At 41.2% G+C, this 13,345-nt stretch overlaps 1 long non-coding RNA gene across 2 annotated transcripts in view; it reads right to left on the bottom strand.

Moving 5' to 3' along the window:
• Nucleotides 1-1,271: 1,271 nt before the first annotated feature.
• LOC127359279 (uncharacterized) overlaps nucleotides 1,272-13,345 on the bottom strand; it is an 89,508-nt gene continuing 77,434 nt past the window's right edge. For both annotated transcript variants that reach the window (XR_007882632.1, XR_007882633.1), the window contains one exon: nucleotides 1,272-2,484. This is a non-coding gene — a long non-coding RNA (uncharacterized LOC127359279). The remainder of the gene's footprint in view (nucleotides 2,485-13,345) is intronic.

The raw sequence follows: 13,345 nt of genomic DNA on the forward strand, positions 1-13,345 counted from the left end.
TGGAATTGAATAAAAAGACTGGTAATAGTTGTGTTTTGTATGGAGAAGTAATATGAATTTGTTGTCTGTTATAGCTAGACCCTCTGGAGTAAACACTGCTAAAGAAGTGTTGTCCATTTAGTGAAGCCCAAGGATAAAGGAGAGGAAGACCTCTCAGTGCAGAAGAAAAGCAGCTACAACTGCACTGCTCTCCAGTCACGTCTCATCTTGAAGTGTTTCTAATCATGAAAAGGAGACGTAGCCCTGGAGACCATCATGTTCAGTTTTAAGATATCTCCCTCTGAGTCATTGAGACGGTCTGTTTTCCTTGAATTTTCTGTTGATGAGTTTTGGTAGATGCATGCTGTTTGTGCCAACTGCCCTTTTCTTGTTTTGGGTTTTTTTTTTTTTTTTTTTTTTTTACAAAGAAACCACATCATTGCCTGTGTGGGAGAAGATTTTTCCAACTGGGTGCAAATAAAAAAAAAGCTTTCATAAACAGACAGTTTGCACCAGCAGACAGTAAATTTTTTACCATCCATAGCAACACCTATGGATAGTAATGTGGGTCTATTGGCCTGCCACGCCCGAGTGAAATATCTCAGCAACTACTACATGGATTGTCATAAAATCTGGTCCAGAGATTGATATTCCCCAAAGAATAAATCCTACTGACCTTTCTTTAGTACACCATGAGGTTGTAGTTTTGAATGAAATGTCTCAGTAATTATTGGATAGATTGCCATGAGATGCATTACAGACATCCATATCCCCTTCAGAATGTTCTAATAAGTGTTCATGTAGCACTATCACCAGGTCAAAATGTGAATTTATTCAATACTTTGGTTTATGACCAAATACCTTCAAAAGTAAAGACATTCCCATAGCCTCAGCTGTACTACTGTTTATCATTTAGCTCAACGCACAGTACAGCCTCACAGAGCTGCCAGCATGGCTGTAGAACCATAATCTTGTTCTTGTATTATTACAAAGAACCCACATCATTTCCTGTGCAGATTTTTCCCACTGAAGGGCATGGAAATATAAAAGCTTTCATAAACAGGGTTGGAGTATCATCTGGGAGTAAAGAGAGTCTTTCCTTTGCAATAGTTTACTTCGAGGATGACTCAACAGTATGTAAAGTTATCTACATTTTTCCAGTTGATCTGGCAGATAAACAGGCATGTGTCCAGTCATAAGCCTGTTTCTCCAACCTCCAGGCGCCCACCAGGCTCGCCTGTCGCCTTCCAGACCCTCTGAGGAGGCCTCTCTCCCCCACTGGCACAAAAGCCACTGTGAATAGTCCTGTTTCTTTTGGCCTCAGTTCAAAATATGCCACTTACACACATGCATGCAGACACAGGGCCAATTTTATTGGCTGTTTACACACACGCATTGATTGGTAGAGTACTGACACGTAAGGCGTGTCGAGGCCACCTCATTATCTCGGCAGACATTTACTTTGCTGTCATCCAGTATCAAAGTGCGGCCCGCGCTGAGACTGAGCTGTCTGAGATGGCCGCACAGCTAATCAATTGCAGTTCATCCCCACTGTGTGTGCACGCTGGACTCTCACTGCTGCGTGTCCACCCCCCCACCCCCCCAAAAAAATCCTGCTGCTCATTATAGTGACAACTGATAAGAGGGAGACTGAGTGAGAGAAAAGAGAGACACAATCCTCTGTGTTGCCTGGATAATTTAGGAAAGGTTATGGAATCGATGTCTGGCCATCACTCTCGGGCTCTAAATCACGGCTGCTGGCTTTGCATGGGCACATTCCAATAAGATCTGATTATAGCCACTGCGGCTGCAATTAAAAATCAGATGACAGCCCTCTGTGGCCGGCATGCTGCTCAGACCAGCCAGAATACTGCGGGGGGGGGGTCAGTACATTGTTCACCATCATCTTTCTTATCTAAATGGGCCTCATGCAAGTTGAAGCAATAGTTTGACATTTTGGGAAATATGCTTATATAGGATCTCATATGTTTGTACAGTTGATATGATCCTACAGGCAGCTCAGTTTAGCATAAAACAGCTAGCCTGGCGCTGTCCCGAGGTAACACAATTGGAATATAAATACCATAACCTAGAAAGCTCATTAACTAATGTGTTTTATATTGTGTTTTTTATTCGTACAAAAAACAAAGTGTAAAAAGGTCAAGTCAAGGGTTTTTCAGGAAGGAATATTTGCTGGATTATTTATTGGCTAGATGCTGTTGCCAGGCAACAAGTGAAACACCAGGAAGTTACTGCTCCTGGCCAGGAAATACAGTATCTCTCTATGTGCGTTCTTGTACCGCAAGCCAAGTATCCCTGCATGCATTACACATCAACTAGCACTAAAGGTAGAGAATTTGAGCAACACTCAAAACTGTTGACTGTTTCATTTTCATCCTAGGACTTTATTGCATTACTAAATTAACTTTTGAATGTCTTGCTCCACCGTTTTGTCGTCTCAGGGAGGACAGTCTTACCACAGCAAGCCGTTTGGATTTGATGTCTCTGAAATGACACAAGAGAGGATACAGCGTCATTTTGAAGCCTGTTTGGATGGAGAAACGAGTAATACTGTGTTTATCAGTGAGCTTTAGAGGTGCTGGTAGGAGGAGGTTGTTACATTTGATATAGCATAGCCAGGTTAACTCTTTCTCCCTGTGCCCAGTCTTTATTCTAAGCTAAGCTTACCAATAGCTGCCTCCAGCTTTATATTTGCTGTACAGATATGACAGTGATATACTGTAGATATTCTCATCTAACTTGTGACAAGAAAGCGAATAAGATCATTTTCCAAAATGTGTGAGCCTTCCTTTATGGGATGTTTGTGTAGATGAATTCAGAATGTATTTGAAATCCTGTCTAAACCTGTAAAACAAGAAAATGCTCATTTGTTTGCTGCTTTTGTTTTTCCAACAGAAACTAGACTAACACTGCAGACAGGTGAGAGCTGAAAGACAAACGAGGCACTTTCTGTGTTCATAATGAAGCAGTTTTTTTCTGCCTGTTCCTCCTGGCTACATGAATGAAAAGCAACACGAGCGTATGCTGAGATGTGTCTCAACGGGGTGAAGGCTCAAGGGCAGATTCGAGGGGCGAGATGAGATTAGGATTGCTGTTGTTTATTTCCAAGTTTAGAAACATAAGCAGAGGGGCCGTTGGCAGAAATATCACATTATGTCTTCAGTTACAGTTTTGCTTTGAATGTGCCCAAAGTGGGATTCTCTCTTATATTACATTTTAGTGCTGCAGGCGAATATCATTGAGGACAAACTCCTGCTTAAAGACATGCCATTTATTGTGCTCTGAACAAAGCTGCCTGATCTTTTGCTGTGCAGTATAATCTTTCATACTGTGGTTCTGCAGACTCAGCAAACATTTAACAGAAGGCAACAAGCCAAGTGAACCTGAACAAGTGCAAACTTTTCACTGTGTGCTACAATGATGCTTTGAACTGATTGAATGACATGAAGGAATAGTTCAGCATTTTGGGAAATAAGCTTATTTTCTTCCTTAGAGGATCAATATCAATCTTACGGAGTCAGGAGTTGAACTCAGGATGTGGTTACCCTCGCTAAACGTACAGACGGGAAGCGAGGGAAAAACAGCTACTGTGGCTCTGTCCAAAATTTAAACCCCTGACTACAACTTTAAATCTCACCAATGAACAGAAGAAGTCTTTATGGGCAAATTCTTTTTTCACTCAGTTTTTACACACAGACACACACACACACACACACACACACACAGGCTCGAAATACAATCATACACACAGGGCTGATAGACATGCAAATGTTAATAGATGGTGGAATGTTAGGCTGCCACGTAGTGATGACTGACAGCAATTCAGGGTTCAGTGCCTTGCTCACGGGCACGTCGGCAGTGCCCAGGAGATGGAACTTACATAAACCGAAATGTAAAAATGACAGTTAAATAAAATGACTTTAAAGGTCCCATATTTTACACTTTTCCAGTGTTTTATTTGAAGTATATATATACCAAAAACCAATATAGTTTTACATCTCCTCTCTCATTCTAATGAATTGCCAGATAAGCAGGGGTATAGCCAGATCTTTCCTATTAGTGTGACCAGGTTAGACCACAGAGAATTCAAGAATTACTGTTTATTTTTAAATAAAAGCTGGGTCTCTAATATAGGCCATTGTTTATTTCCAGTTGACTAAACTGTTGATGAGAAGAGTCTAAGTCGACCTACTTTTTATTAGTCGGATAGTAACATAAATAGCATCAAACCTTTGTCTTGTAACACAGCACTGCTGCATGTGTTAACTGTACTAGCTGCTGCCACTAGCTTGTTACCAGTCCCATTGGCGAACCGGGGAGGTTTGTTTACACCACTAGTATAGGAGTGGGGCCAGAATGAGCACAACAGGTTTAGGTAGGGACTGGAGGTGTAGTTTAGGAGTGGAGGTGTAGGAGTTTGTAGTTTGTAGTTGATTTATAAGTAGCATTATATATCATCCATCATCCAAGTCTGCAAGTATTTGTTTTTGTGAAGTTTGAAGTTATTTATAATGTGTTTTGAACAACGAGACTGTGTGATCATTTTTTAATTCCTTTCAGCTAACCTATTGGGTCAGTGTAGTGATGCTTAACATTCAGCTTGATGACAGAGAATGACTAAGCCTATGGATTACAGCACAGGTACACCATGGGACTGAACGGTTGTGTTGTTATTGAAAATCATTAACAGAATCAATGTGCTGCTGCTACGGCCAGAGGAAGAATTGACAAAATTGTATTATTCCACTAAGTTCCTTCAGTGTTTTAAAAGTTAGAAGTTGTAGAGAGGAAATTAACTTTGGAATCATGTTCATCAGGTTCATTACTTCCGACACAATTGTTATTTTTCCCCATTATGTTCTTACTCCACAGGGAAACCCAGATCTTCTATATATCCACGTTATCAAAGTCATGCCCCTCCATATGGTCTCAAAAACACTGGCACATGCACATTAGGCCCTTTAGGCATACAGGCCCATTCAAGTGGCAATTAAAAGTGGAAAAGTCACTTAATCAGCTTTTTATTACTCTATGATACAGAGACCATGTGCATATAAATTGCTGCTTTCCGAAGATCTGAGTTTCTGCTGACTCGCACGCCTCTGTCTCATTCTCTGGAGATTTACCATGTAATGGGAAAGCAGCAGCCGGGGCTTTTTTCCCTCCCCAACCTGAATTGAATTGGTCCCATGAGCTATCAGCGTAAATTCAGAAGGTAGACTACAGCGCAATTTGCTCATAAATCACAAAAAGTGCTGTAATTCTGAGTGGAGGCTTACGTAGGGAAGAATGTGTAGGTGGGTGGGAAGAGATAGCAGAGCATTCGGGCTCCAGTTTGCTACAGTTTAATGTAACAATAATACTTGAGAGGGTATTTTTACTATACTGAGCCAAACACCTACAGCATCAACACAGCACTGGTAATAGGACCAGAAAGTTCCCTTGTGTGTTACAGCTTTAAAGCAGCTGTGACCCTGTATGATCAGACTGGAGCAGTTGTGTTTGAACAATATGGAGAGTAAGAAATTAAAAATAAACATTCAAAAATAGGAAGCTCTAGATTGCTATCACTGGGACTTGAGTGCCGGCTGTGGTATCTGACTCAACTTTGTGTCAACGGTATCATGGTTTTACTCTTCTGTGTTGAATTATAAATGGATTTCAATAAAAGCTTTTAATTTGACTTTTAGCCATTACACCTTCGAAGGCTATTCAAATTGACTGTCAGAATTACAGCATTTTTAAGCAAAGACCAGGATGTTTTAGTGGATCAATCACTCGTGGTTAAAGCACTAACTGACTTTTAGTTTTTGTACCTCTCAGGTAAATCACTTCCCTGAAGCAATTTTGCATTTGGCGGAGCTTTTAATTTATCCAATTTGTCAATCCCTGAATAATACAGTTACTATAGCGACCACCTGGTAGAACCCTATTTCTCTCTTTGTTACTTTGGTTAAGCATTGGCATATTTTCACCTTATAAAGTTGATATGGTGAACATGGAAACAAACAGCTGCCGCTAAATTAGCATTAATTTGGAGTCGTGCCTCTGTCGACCTGATCAATGCAAGTCTCCTTTGACATTCCATGCAGCAGCTATGGGGAACACTACACTAGTGAAACAGCAAGGAGTCTGTACAAGAGACTGAAGGAACACAAATGGTTCAGTGCTTGACCGGAGCTCACTAAGGGAACTGAGAACGATCATTTGTGAAGGATAAGTCAGTCAGCTGAGACTTTAGCTGCATAAAGATACAGTTTTCAAACTGAAAGCTCAAGTCCTACTCTATTATATACAGCATGTATATTTTCGTGACACCTAACTATTAAAGTATTTGGGACTACTTCCTACTTCAGACTATAAGATAATATATGAGAGTGAGCGGGGCGGGCTGTGTATTGGGGCTCGTGTTCATCTGGTGGTGAAGTTGCAGATTACAACTGAACACCACTGGCGTTTGTTTTTGATAACCTGGGAATGAGAACGGGCTGTGAAGTGTGTAGGAGAAATTGGCAACTTGCAAAAAAACTTGTGTGTTTGCTCTGGGCTACTGTAGAAACATGGCAGACTCCATGAAAGTGACCCATGGCGCCTGTAGATAACAATGGCTCATTCTAAGCTAACAAAAACTCAGCAATTCCTATATTCAGGTATACACTACTGAAATCATACCTATGGACATTATATTCCATATTTGCAATGATATCTGATATATCTGAAATTTTAAGAAAAAAACTTTCTTAAGAAGATTTATTACCTTGGCACTTCTAGAAAGAAGTTGGGGTTTTCTATGTTCTTTATTACAGGTAGGAGGTTTTCATTGAGCCAGCATATATGTGGTGCTAAACCAGGTGTGATTTTTTTGCCGTGCTACCTCAGTGCAAACAGTCATATCAGAATTCATGCGACTTTTACGTCTAGATTACTAGATACTAGATAGATACTAGATCGACTTTTGTCACAATTCTGCGCTGGGGGGAATCACTCAGCTGTGATGGAGGTGGTCAGAGGAGGCACAGTGAGGTGGTAGACCTCATAAGTATTTGGGGTGGCACCTCTGTACACGCAAAACTTGAGGGGTTGAACTGTAAGTGGTCTGCATTTGCTCCGACTCAGCATTCAGAAATGCCTCTGTAAAAAAGTAGCAGCCATTGCTCCACAAAAAGCCTGTGGCTCTCTTTCTCTCCATCCTCATTCTCGTTGTCACCTGCTCACATATTTGCTGGCTTCCAATGAACATCAACTTATAAATGAAACCGTACACGTCGTCTTCAGTGGCCTTCATATTTACTTCCATACAACCGCATACGGCGTGCAATGTCTTTGTTACTGTTCTTTTGCACATTCGGGTCAGTTCAGGACTGGGACCAGTTTTTTTTGTTTTTTACTGATTAAAACACACATGTTGGTCTGATTGTACTACATAGAGCAATTAGGGTGCACTCATTTATACTCATAAAACTGCTAAATAGCTACCTGTAGCTTTGTGAGTAAAACTGTATTGCCTTTTGCATAGTCCAATGGCTAAATACAGCACAACAACTGACCAAGAACAAGACCGAAAAATTTGTGTTGCAGTAAGAGAAAATGAGACGTACAAGAACAAAGTGTTCAGGTCTGTAACGTGGCCCAGAGGTTAGCACTGTTTCAACAACCGTCATTAGCAGCTAATTAAACTACTGTACAGGGGCTAACAGAACACAGCTGCAGCCTCCAGGTGATAGACACAGGGATCGATGCAGCCGACAGGTTCAGCTGTGACGGGTAAATTTATCGGCCGTCCGTGAGTCCAGGGCTGCTCCACTGACGACGAAGACAGTTCAAGGTGCACCTGGCTGCTCCTTAAGTTAACTACGCTGCTCATCAGACACAGTCCCACAGGCCAGCGGTTTTATGGACCCTGAAATAAAGTTAGTTTATGAGGCCATTTCCTCTTTATGTGGAATAATCGTGTCAGTAAGCACTCGGAGCAGCACAGAATTTTAATACATGGCCTTAACAGCTGCGGCCTGCTTCTTGAGGTTGAATGAAAATGACCTGCAAATGCTCCAATCTGTCAACAAGTGTTAGCTTATTGTCCTGCTGGCCACTCTGAACCTTCCTCCCCCCGAGCAGAGGAGTGAATCATCGACTGAACTGTAGTCAGAGGAGAACGCCTGCATTTACCTGGTTTCATCGTAGGTGGAACATGGATCACTTATGTATTCACACATTGATTGTGACCAGCCTTTGTTATTTTAGATTTAATTTTTACTTTGAGAATGCACAATAAATGTTTTCTACTCCCTCACCAGGTGGGTGTGGTGTGAATAAAGGGTACATAAGACTTGCAAGAACACCTAAAGGCAAAAGTGTTTATGCTGCCAAATTCGTGCCTATGTGCATCTTTCCATTGACTCTGTATGCAACTGTGATGCCTTTTTGCATTATGTCTGAACAGAAAGTAAGAGTAGGAAATCAAATACTTTTATGAGAATAGAAAGGCTAACTAAATATCTACATAGCTATGCAGAGTAATGCATCTGTGAAGGCACAATGGTTAAAGTGACATTAGTAGTTGTGTGAACAATGAAAAAGAGAGAGAACTTTCACCTGGCCAATTGCTGCCTTCAAAGTGGGCGTGATTGTTAGATTGCACGATTCCTTTCCTTTCAAACACGGTTACACTTGGCATTTTTTAAAGCGCAATTACTGTATAATTTCACGTTGAGGTGCAAGTCCCAGTGATGGAGCTGCGTCATTAATCAGTGTGTGGAAGGGTTGTAGTGAGAACATTACCCCAACTCAGCCAGAGATTCCCCCAATGAGATCAACTGTATTTTTCATTGCCAGATATAACAGTAGCAACACTTTAACAACACATCCCCTAACAGCACTATTTTTGACATTTAAAATTGAAGGACCAAAGACAAAGGCAAGAAATGGTATGTTCTGTTGTTCAGGTGTAGGAAAGGGTTTATGTTGAGGGAGAAATCACTCATCTATTATACAGCTAGTTCATTCATAGCCTTACTAAAGCACAGTGGGAGAAGTATGAATTGTGGGATTACATTTTCATGCCATATAGACTTGAACCAAAACCAAAGGATAGCTGAGATCAGCCTAAATGTCTCTGTCATGCTCTAATAAATCAATAGAAATTGAAGTGTGTAGCCACTGGCCTAAAACATATTGAGTTTACTGTAGTAAAAAGTATTAATAAATTACAAATAAGCTGCTAGTCTCTTAGCCACAGGATTGTTTTGTAACTTGAAATGACTGACAGTAACCCCTCCCCACCCACTCAGTGCTGCTCCAGTACACAATGACGTGATTGATGTGTGCATACAAGCACAGCGGCAGATAGACAGACGTTGTCAGTCGAGCTGAGGGGGGCGAAAGCAGAACTAAGTGTGTGCCTCTTAACTTTGTCTGATGCTAAGATTTTAGAATAATGTTTCAGCTGTATAACTGTGTAACTATCTGCTGGAGCAACATAATGGTGCAGCACCCAGTCAAATCCCTGAAAACTCCAGTACTGCTGTAAGATCTACTGACTGATGTATTACGCTGGCAGTTGTTTGTCACGTTTCACTGTAACAGCCCTGACCTTGGCGAAGGTCGTCTAATTACTTGCATCACAGCAGGAGGGACGCTGCTGGGTACCAGAGAGGAGATTCTAGGAGGAAATGTGTGTGTGCGTATGAGTGACAGTGTGACAGAGAGAAAAGAGAGAGAGAGAGAGAGAGAGAGAGAGAGAGAGAGAAAGAGAGAGGGAGAGAGAGAGAGGGAGAGAGAGAGATCTATTGGACTTTATCCACAAACCCAGTATAGAACAAGTGTTTCAGACAAATGTCAAAGCAGGAGTAACCCACAGTGTTGCTGTTTGGTTGCAGGGCCAACCTCTGGTGACTGGTGACATTTCACCTTTCTTAAAAGTCTCCAAATGATCTGCTTTCACTACTTTTGTGTCTGTCAAATATAACTAACTGATACAGCAGAAACCTCATTATTCACCTCCAGCCTTCTAAATATTGGGAGGTTTTTATTGTGAAGCAGCAATAGGAATTGCAATTTATTTGCCACTGAGGTTTGCCATGCTTTGTTATCAGTGTTATTGTTTAATAAAAATGAATCTATACGAGAAAGAAAGATTTGAACGTGTCTGATACTGTTAAAGGATCACTTTTAAATATTGAAAATGGAGGAAATATTCAGGCAGGAAAAGACACAGCGGTTGATAAAGAGGAAACAGACTCTAACTGCAGTCAGCATGTCATCAAGGTAAACACTGTCTCTTGCCACGGCATGAAATCCACACTATTCACAGTGTGGGCATCACATTGGGTGTTCGCATGCAGAGCTTGGAGGCAGGTCAACATCTCAAAGGCTCAAAATACACTGTATTTATCTGGTCTTCTCCAATTTAGTCCACATTTTTACAGTAATTAAAATGCATGTACACATTTTTGTACATGTAATGCAGTAACACACAAACCTTATGTACATTAACATTACAATCAGTAAGCACTGTAATTGTCGATTAAGAACTAAGAATTATTGACCATGCTTTTCAACGAAGAGACATTTAGGTAGGTATCTCATAATGAAAGGTTCAAATTACAATTAAAGCTTACACATACATTCACAACATTTTAATAACCCACTGACCTTTCTTCTAGCACCAAATTCTGGGCAAACTTTCATTTTTAAACTTCATGACTGCTCTGCTCTAAGAATAGCTACATATAAGTCAGTATGCCGTTTGGACTGTCCAACACGCTCATGTTCTGTTTGAATATTTTATGCCTTTACTGCCATTCTGTTGTTCTCCATTCACTTTAGTACAGCAAGAAAATCAACTTGAAGTAACTTGAACTTACTTAAAATAGACAATCCTTCAGTGAACATCATCTCTGTTTTATTTTTTATCAAAGTAGGAACTGACCCCAACAAGAGTCTTCTTACCATAGAGAACTCAGTGGTGTCCACAGCTCAGACTGCAAGGGATCTGTGTGTGACACTGGATGACCAGCTGTCCTTTGTTGCCAACATTGCTGCGACAATGTGCTTCTGCAGATTTATTCTCAACATCAGACCTGAGCCATCCCACCTCTGCAGCTCATCAAGAATGCAAGAGCCCTGTTGGTCTTCAGCCTACCGATGTGGAGACTACACCGCTCCTCCGCACCCTGCACTGGCTACTAACCTGGACTCGAGAAATCATGTGAGAATCCCTCTTGCCAGACTTCAATCTATGTGTTTGTGGCCAAACAGTGGTACAGAACCAGTCATTGTCTTTTGAGGAAGCACTGGCAGCTAGTGGGCGCTAGGTGTGACACAGCTAGAAACAACTTTTCATTAAACAACTATGGCGGCTCCCATTGAGGTTAGGGTAAATAGTGCTATCATCAGTTATATCAAAACTGGAAAATATGTCTTCAGATGAAAAAAGACTGGCACTGAATGTCTTTTCTCAATGTTTTTGCTCTTGACTGGCTTCAGTAAGAGTTTGACTATGTTATATAGTATATTGATCTGATTGGTTGAAGTTTGTCTGTGATAGGCGGTGATAGATGGTTCATCCAATCAACAAGTATTTTCTGAAATTGCCTGCCCTTTTTCAGAACAGTCTCCTGGTTATGTGTAACGAACCATCTGGCATAAGTACTGGTGGCTGCTGGAATCCGATTCTAGACACTATTACTTGCCTACCATTCTGTAAATGGCTCAGGTCCATCCTGCATCCAGGACAATCTTTTGGCTGTATTCTCATTATTGAATACACCTATTCTAAGTCACTTAGGATAAAATCGTCAGGCACATCAATGATTTCATAATAATCATAATTAAAAGACTGCTTCTGTGATGTCTTTTTGTGCTGGTCTTAGATGTCTGAGACTGCAAATCCAGCTGCAGAACAGCACTGCATTAGTGAGATGAGCTGAAAATCCAACATAGATGCTGTGAAAAGATGTGAATTTGATCGTTTCTTCCTCTTTAAAAGGTGCCTGTTTCGCAGTCGGCTCCAAAGCACTGGTGTTTTTTAGTTTCCTACTAGCACACATAAATGATTTGCCTCCTGGGGGAGAGGCATTGATTATTAATCCTGTCACCCCCCTGCAGATATATTATGGTCATTTTGAGTTGCAGGTCTGTAAATATCCGGTGCCTTTCAGCTGTTTACTCCCTGAAATCAGACTGCTGGGGTGCATGTAAGCCTACTCATCTGACAGAAAGCCAAACAGACAGCTGTTCTCCTAAAACTAGCCAACAAACTCAGTGTGGCTGCAGTGTTCCCCACCCACTGCTTGCCTTTCTTCCCTGTTTAGCCCCGAGTGTCTATCAAAGCACATTACATTCTCCTGTGTCAGTGCCACCACAGCCCGCCTGCATCGCTCACCATAGTCTGACGCTGTGTGTTGTGGAGTCCTCACCCTGAGCATCATTCAGACCGGCCAATGCGTGGGCATGTGTGTGTGTGTGTGTGTGTGTGTGTGTGTGTGTGTGTGTGTGTGTGTGTGTGTGTGTGTGTGTTTCCTCAGGGTGGTTCTGAATTTATTCAGACTCTTTGGCTACTTGAGCGACGGCCACAACCAGCAAACCTCAAGGGCTGTTGACATGACACCACACACAGTCTCCATACTACTGGAAGGACACACATATTTTAAGGTAGATAGTCTGTCACCATCCCTCCCCCATTCCATAATCTTCCCCTGAGCGACTGAACAAACATGACAAAGCTGACAGGCCATAGCTGTAGCATGTAAGTCAAGTCCATATCTTTCTAACACACACACCTACACACCTACATAAACACACACACACACACACACACACACACACACACACACACACACACACACACACACACACACACACACACACACACACACACACACACACACACACGAGCATGCTCATTTGCAAGCACAAAGTCTCCAGCATATCAGGCTTGTTTTTGCTTATATTGTCAAGGTCACACAGTAAATTATATAGCATTTTTTACACTTCAAGTCTGTAATAAATGTGAGCTGTAAAGCAGCGAGCTGACAGGGGAATTCACTAGCATTTTCAACATTCTCCCAGATTCTATTTCAGTTTTTAAACCTTATATGAACTCAACTTCTCACCTCAGAGCAGAATATCTAGCACTAGACTTCCTCCACTTCCTAATGAGTTTCATGTTACTCCTTAAAGCAGTTACATGTTGCATTTTATCATCAATAACTCATTTCCTCATTCATTTTAACCTATTATAAAGGCATGAGCATTTTAAATAATTTCTTTGATCAATGATTGTTAATTATAATGAAGGAATAATCATTAAGGGAACTTCCTTCATAGTGTACCAATAAAAAAAGTA

The sequence above is a fragment of the Dicentrarchus labrax genome, unplaced genomic scaffold, assembly GCF_905237075.1.
Source record: "Dicentrarchus labrax unplaced genomic scaffold, dlabrax2021, whole genome shotgun sequence".
NCBI classification, from domain to species: Eukaryota; Metazoa; Chordata; class Actinopteri; family Moronidae; genus Dicentrarchus; species Dicentrarchus labrax.